Source organism: Coffea eugenioides, unplaced genomic scaffold, assembly GCF_003713205.1.
Source record: "Coffea eugenioides isolate CCC68of unplaced genomic scaffold, Ceug_1.0 ScVebR1_2897;HRSCAF=4016, whole genome shotgun sequence".
Lineage (NCBI taxonomy): Eukaryota > Viridiplantae > Streptophyta > Magnoliopsida > Gentianales > Rubiaceae > Coffea > Coffea eugenioides.
The window spans coordinates 12,809-19,700 of NW_020863425.1; the positions used below are offsets into that span (position 1 = coordinate 12,809).

The window sequence follows — 6,892 nt, forward strand, 5'->3', positions numbered from 1 at the left end:
GACCCGTCAGAACGCAACCAAATATCAAACAAACATTCATATCTTGAACTTTAGCAATTACAATCCAAAGTGACATACAAAAGTTTCCAAAAGTTAATAAATACACGGTTTGCCAAATGGAAAGTGAAAACGGCCCTAAAGATACATTTAGGGTTTCACTTCAAATACAATACAAAAGAGATATACATCTAGTTCATTCGGCAACCATCTATCAAGATTCATTCCAAAAAGAGTCATATTCCTGTAAGGAAAACAAAAGGAACGGTGTGAGCTAATTGCCCAGTGAGATACTATCACTTACGCAACCAAGTGCATATAAGCATCAAACTTTCATTCAATATAGTAAAATAAGCAAAGGTACACGTCAAATATGGTGATAAAAGGAAACAGATGGCTCTCAAGAGCCCTTTCCTCGTTTGCATTTCTTGATCGAACGTCATTGACTCTCCGTCAATGTTCAAAAGTAACCAACCGTAGACTCCACTTTACTCCCACTCCTTCCACCTAACATACCCCTACCGGGCCCGAAATCGAAACACTTGCACTTTGGTATTACTGATAAGAGTTTATTTTATGTATTTTTAAGTGCATTTTATTAGTTAATTTTGAGTTGATTATTTAGTTTTATAATTAAAATAAAGAGGTTTTTGGTAAAATTATATATTTTTGGTAAAAGTGGATAATATTGCATTTCTATTGATTTTAATAGTAAAAACTTCATTTTTATGCAGGAATAATGAATCAATCACCAAAGGAGGTCAATTGAGGTGAAAAATAGAGATTTGGTGATGAATTTAAGTGGCAACAAGAAGAATGAAGTGAAAAACGTTCAAGTGAGGAAATGCAATACAAGTCAGTTTTGACACTTTTCAGTATTTTGACCATATCTGGAGCTACACTTATCGGATTGAGGTGATTTTTATACCATTTTAAAGCTAAGAAAGAGACCTACAATTCGTATGAAGACATCGAAATCCATTTCTGCCATCTTCATGGGCAAAACGTTGGAATACAGAAGCTGCACCCTGTGGTCGGAAGTTAAAACAGAGGTTTGAACAGGTGACAGTATTTCGATCATATCTCAGGCTACAAAGCTCCGATTTGGATGATTCTTGAAGCATTGGAAATCTAACTCAAAGGGCTACAACTTTTGTGTTTTGCACAAAAGCTAGTTCGGCCTTTATGATAGAGAAAATCGCAGATGAAGTAAGGCCAAAGTGAATACGCGAGTACACAAAACGTGACTTGTAACCGCGTTTTGTGTAGGCGCGTTTTATAGCCGAAATTCTGCAATTTGACTCAGCCAATTCTCTTGTGTTCATACCACTTTCCAGCTATAAGATGCAAGGGAATTCGGTGCACATGCTTCAGAAGACAAAAGGGCAAGAAAAGTGGCTTATTTTCAAGTCAAAAATATTGGTTTTTGACTATGCTAACAAAGTGGAGATTTGGGAATCAAAGGATAGAATTTGACTTGGAAAAATGGAGCATTTGAGTGTTTTTTTATGCAGAGATATGGGGAGAGATCTGGGAACCATTCGTAGCTTAGCTTCTTACAGAAAAACATATTCTCTCTAGCTAGGTACTTGCAAGGGGCAATTGAGGTTTCATCTTGTAATCATCCAAGTTCAAGACAAAGGAGATTTTTGGAAGGCTTTACCATATCTTGGCTAAGACTTTCTTTATTCCTCTTGTATTTGTAATTCATGATGATTTACATTAATGAAGTTATGAGTGTTTCATCATTCATGAGTAGCTAATTTCCTTTATCTAGGGAGTAGATGAAGCTTATGGCCAAATGATATGAAGTGATTGTGATTTATGCTTGTTATGTCTTGTATTAACTTATCTACTTGTGTATGTTGGATTACGTGTTGTTGCTTGATCACCAATAGTAGGTTTATAGTTGTTTTTACTCATTGAGAAATGGTAAAAATAATGGAATGACACAAGTAGAACTTGAGTTGTATATTCATGAGAATAGAAATACATTCAAGTGGATGAAATCTGCATTTCATGTGTAAATAAGAACAGATTTAGTATTTACCAAGAGATTAGGAAAAACTAATCTGTTTTAACCCATTATTATCATGAGAATGTGAATTTGGTATTTCTGGAAATGAATCCTTGGTTAAACAAGAGCAGTAACAAGTGTTGAATTAATTCATTTTAGATCTTTTGTGTCATAAGTGGAATCTACATCCCTAGATCTTAATATTTAGTGAATTCTACTCCCCTTGAGAAATTGCATTTATCTATTTAAGAATTTTTGTAGTTGAATTAAAATCTGAAGTTTCTGCTCAAATTAATTGTAGTCTAAATAATAGAGTAAATTAGTATCTAATAATTGTTTTAATTGCTCCTCGTGGGATCGACCCGATACACATCTCGTACTACAATTGCGACCTGTATACTTGCAGTCCAACGGGTGTAAAATCGGAATTAAACTTGCATTGATAAAAAAAATCCCGTCAAGTTTTTGGCGCCGTTGCCGGGGAGCGGCAATATTAGAGCCTAATCAACTCTATTAATTTAGACAGATTTATTTTTATTAGTTGAGCTGATTATATTTAATCTTATATTGTAATCAGTTTTTGACAATTGAAATTGCATAATATCTCTTATTTCTGTTTGTAGTGTATGCACCGGGCGTCTCGGGAAGTTACACCTTTCGATCCAGAAATTGAGAGGACACTACGTAGACAAAGGAGGCACACACAACAGCAAGAGGAACAAGAGATTTGGCAACCGATAGAGGACATTTTGATAGAACTACCATTTGAAGAAGAAATGGCGGAAAATGACCAAAATAGGCGAGTTCTACGAGATTATACTCTACCGGGAACACAAGGATCTCAAACAAGCATAGTAAGGCCTACGGTAAATGCTAACAATTTTGAGATTAAACCATCACTTATCCAAATGGTTCAACAATCTCAATTTGGAGGTAATGCAGTAGAAGATCCTAATACACACTTAGCTACATTCTTGGAAATTTGTGATACAATTAAAATGAATGGAGTTAGTGATGATGCTATAAGACTAAGGTTGTTCCCATTTTCATTGAGAGATAAGGCCAAACTTTGGCTACACTCTCATGCTCCTAATACTTTCACTGGATGGGATGAACTATCAAGAGCATTCTTAAATAAGTATTTTCCACCAGGTAAGACTGCTAAGTTTAGAATGGATATCACTGGTTTTAGTCAAATGGAAGGAGAATCATTATATGAAGCATGGGAAAGGTTTAGAGATTTGCTTCGGAAATGTCCACATCATGGACTGCCGGAATGGTTAATCATACAAACCTTCTATAATGGTTTAGTTTTTTCTACTAAAACTATGATCGATGCAGCTGCAGGTGGAGCTTTAATGGGTAAATCACCCCAAGAGGCTCATAATTTGATAGAAGAAATGGCAGCAAATAACTACCAATGGGCCAATGAGAGAGGTAATACAAGACGTCACGCAGGTATGATAGAAATGGACACTCTCAATATGCTGAGTGCTCAAATGAATAATGTGATGAAGTTGCTAAATAGACAAGGTGGAGTTGGTCCAAGTTCATCTAATGCACATGTAGCGTGTTGTTCTATATGTGGAGGTGAACATGATAGTAATGAGTGTGTTGATTCTGAACAGGTACAATTCGTCAATAATTACAATCGTAATGCTCAAAATAACCCCTACTCGAATATTTACAATCCGGGGTGGAGAAATCATCCAAACTTCGGATGGAAGGATCAAGGAAATCAACCAAGGCCAATCAATCCACCGGGATTTCAATCAAGGCAACAACAAGCTGAAACTAAACCTGGTTGGGAGATGGCAGTGGAAAAGCTTGCAAAAGTTACCTCGGACAGATTTGAGCGAGTAGAAGGAAGGTTGGACCAACTCACTACAATGTACAGGAATGTAGAGGTCCAAATTGGTCAAATTGCTAGTTCTTTGAATAATCGAAATCAAGGAGAATTACCTAGCAAAACAGAGGTCAATCCTAAGGAGCATGTGAAAGCCATTACTCTTCGTAGTGGTAGACAATTAGAAGATCCTCCAGTGAAGGAAGTTGAGAAAGATGTGAATGAAAAACAAGAAGAAAAGCAGAGGAACCAAGAGGCGATTGTGGAGGAAAATAGTCGGGAGAATCCAAGAGAAAAGCAACCATCATCTTCCACTACCATTCCAATACCCCCTGCGGTTCCATTTCCACAAAGATTAAAGCAAAATAAGTTTGATAAAGATTTTGAAAAATTTGTTAAACTTTTCAAACAATTGCACATTAACATTCCTTTTGCCGATGCTATTTTGCAGATTCCATCTTATGCTAAATTTCTCAAGGAAATCATGACTAGAAAAAGAAAGTTGGAAGACTACGAAACAATAGCATTAACGGAGGAATGTAGTGCAATTATTCAAAATAAGCTACCACCGAAGTTGAAGGATCCGGGGAGTTTTTCTATACCTTGCACCATAGGTAACGTTGATTTTTCTAAGGCATTTGTGTGATCTTGGTGCTAGTGTATCATTAATACCTTTAACGGTGGCTAGACAATTGGGTTTGCATGAGCTTAAACGCACTAATATTACTTTGCAACTAGCGGATCGGTCTATTAGATATCCATTGGGAGTGTTGGAGAATGTATTGATAAAAGTTCAAAAATTTATCATTCCAGTAGATTTTGTGGTATTAGATATGGAAGAAGATATATCTATGCCAATTATTCTAGGTAGACCATTTCTAGCTACTGCAGGTACTATTATTGATGTCAAAAATGGCAAGCTTAAGTTTCAAGTAGGTGAAGAAGAGGTAGAATTTAATTTGAATGAAATGGAAAAATACCCGTCTTTTACCGATCATGCTTATTCTATTGGCACAATTGATAAACTAACCCAAGAGATGAGTCAAGCCAACTTTGACTTAGATCCTCTTGAGTATTGTTTAATGAGTTTAGGTAAGCAAGAAGATGTTTGTGAAGAAATTGAAGAATTGGCCAAGTACTTGGATTTTCAAGCACCTTATAAAAGGGGTAATTTGTATGAAAGTCTTGGCAAAGGAAAAGGGTTTTCACAATCTTCAGAAATTGAACCTCCAAAGTTAGAGCTCAAGCCACTTCCGACTCATCTAAGGTATGAATTTCTTGGAGAAAATAAAACTTTACCTGTAATTGTTAGTGCTGACCTTGATGATGAACAATGTGCAAAGTTGTTAAGAGTTCTAAGAAGGCATAAGAAGGCAATTGGATGGACAATTTCAGACATTAAAGGTATAAGTCCTTCTATATGCATGCATCGAATTTTATTGGAGGACAATTGCAAACCAGTGGTGGAAACACAAAGAAGACTCAATCCAAACATGAAAGAGGTGGTAAGAAATGAAATTCTTAAATGGCTTGACGCAGGTATAGTTTTTCCTATCTCCGATAGTGTTTGGATTAGTCCAATTCATGTGGTACCAAAGAAAGGTGGAATGACTACAATCGTGGGTAAAAATGATGAATTAATTCCATCTAGACTTGTGGTAGGGTGGAGAGTGTGTATTGATTATCGTAAGTTAAATACGGTAACAAGAAAAGATCATTTTCCCTTACCATTTCTTGATCAATTATTGGAGCGAATAGCTGGATATGAATTTTACTGTTTTCTTGATGGTTTTTCAGGATATAATCAAATAGCTATAGCTCCAGAGGATCAAGAGAAGACCACATTTACATGTCCTTATGGCACTTTTGCCTTTAGAAGAATGCCATTTGGGTTATGCAATGCTCCCGCAACTTTTCAACGATGCATGATGGCGATTTTTTCTGATTATATTGAGAAAATTATGGAGATATTTATGGATGATTTTTCTGTGTATGGTTCATCTTTTGATCAGTGTCTTCATAATTTGGAATTGATTTTGCAGAGATGCGAGGAAACAAATCTTGTACTGAATTGGGAGAAATGTCATTTTATGGTAAAAGAAGGAATTGTCTTAGGACACAAGATTTCCTCCAAGGGAATTGAGGTGGATCAAGCCAAAATAGAAGTCATCGAAAAATTGCCACCCCCAAGCAATGTCAAAGGGATAAGGAGTTTTTTAGGACATGCTGGCTTTTATAGACGTTTTATTAAAGATTTTTCTAAAATAGTAAAGCCATTATGTGATTTATTATGTAAAGATTCTCCTTTTCAATTTGATGACAATTGTTTGGTTGCATTTGAAAGGTTGAAGAAGGAATTGATTTCGGCCCCAATTATAACTTCGCCTGATTGGTCACTACCATTTGAATTGATGTGTGATGCAAGTGATTATGCGGTTGGAGCAGTTTTGGGACAAAAGAAAGAAGGACGGTTGCACGTCATTTACTATGCTAGCAAGTTGCTAAATGAGGCACAACTCAATTATGCAACTACAGAAAAAGAGCTATTGGCAGTGATATTTGCTTTGGATAAATTTAGATCTTATCTAGTAGGATCTAAAGTTATTATATATACGGACCATGCGGCTCTTAAATATTTGTTACATAAAAAAGATGCAAAACCAAGACTAATTCGGTGGATTCTTTTATTGCAGGAATTTGATGTGGAGATAAAAGACAAAAAGGGAACGGAGAATCTAGTAGCGGATCATCTATCACGCCTAGAATATATTCCAGTCAAGGATCAAGTTCCTATTCAAGAGAATTTCCCGGATGAGTTTGTCCTAGCAATTATCAATTCTCCATGGTATGCTGATATTGCTAATTTTTTGGTAAGTGGAGAGATTCCAAGGGGATTTAATTACCATCAAAAGAAGAAATTCTTACATGATGTCAAAAGTTACTTTTGGGAGGAACCATTGCTGTATAAACATTGTGCCGATGGTATGGTACGTAGATGTATTCCCGAAAACGAGGTACATAATATTTTATAT

At 36.0% G+C, this 6,892-nt stretch overlaps 1 non-coding gene across 1 annotated transcript; it reads right to left on the bottom strand.

The window, feature by feature from the left end:
• Positions 1 to 3,177: 3,177 nt before the first annotated feature.
• On the bottom strand, positions 3,178 to 3,284 carry LOC113757276. Its single transcript, XR_003466241.1, has one exon. It is a non-coding gene; the product is annotated as a small nucleolar RNA R71 (small nucleolar RNA).
• Positions 3,285 to 6,892: the final 3,608 nt, after the last annotated feature.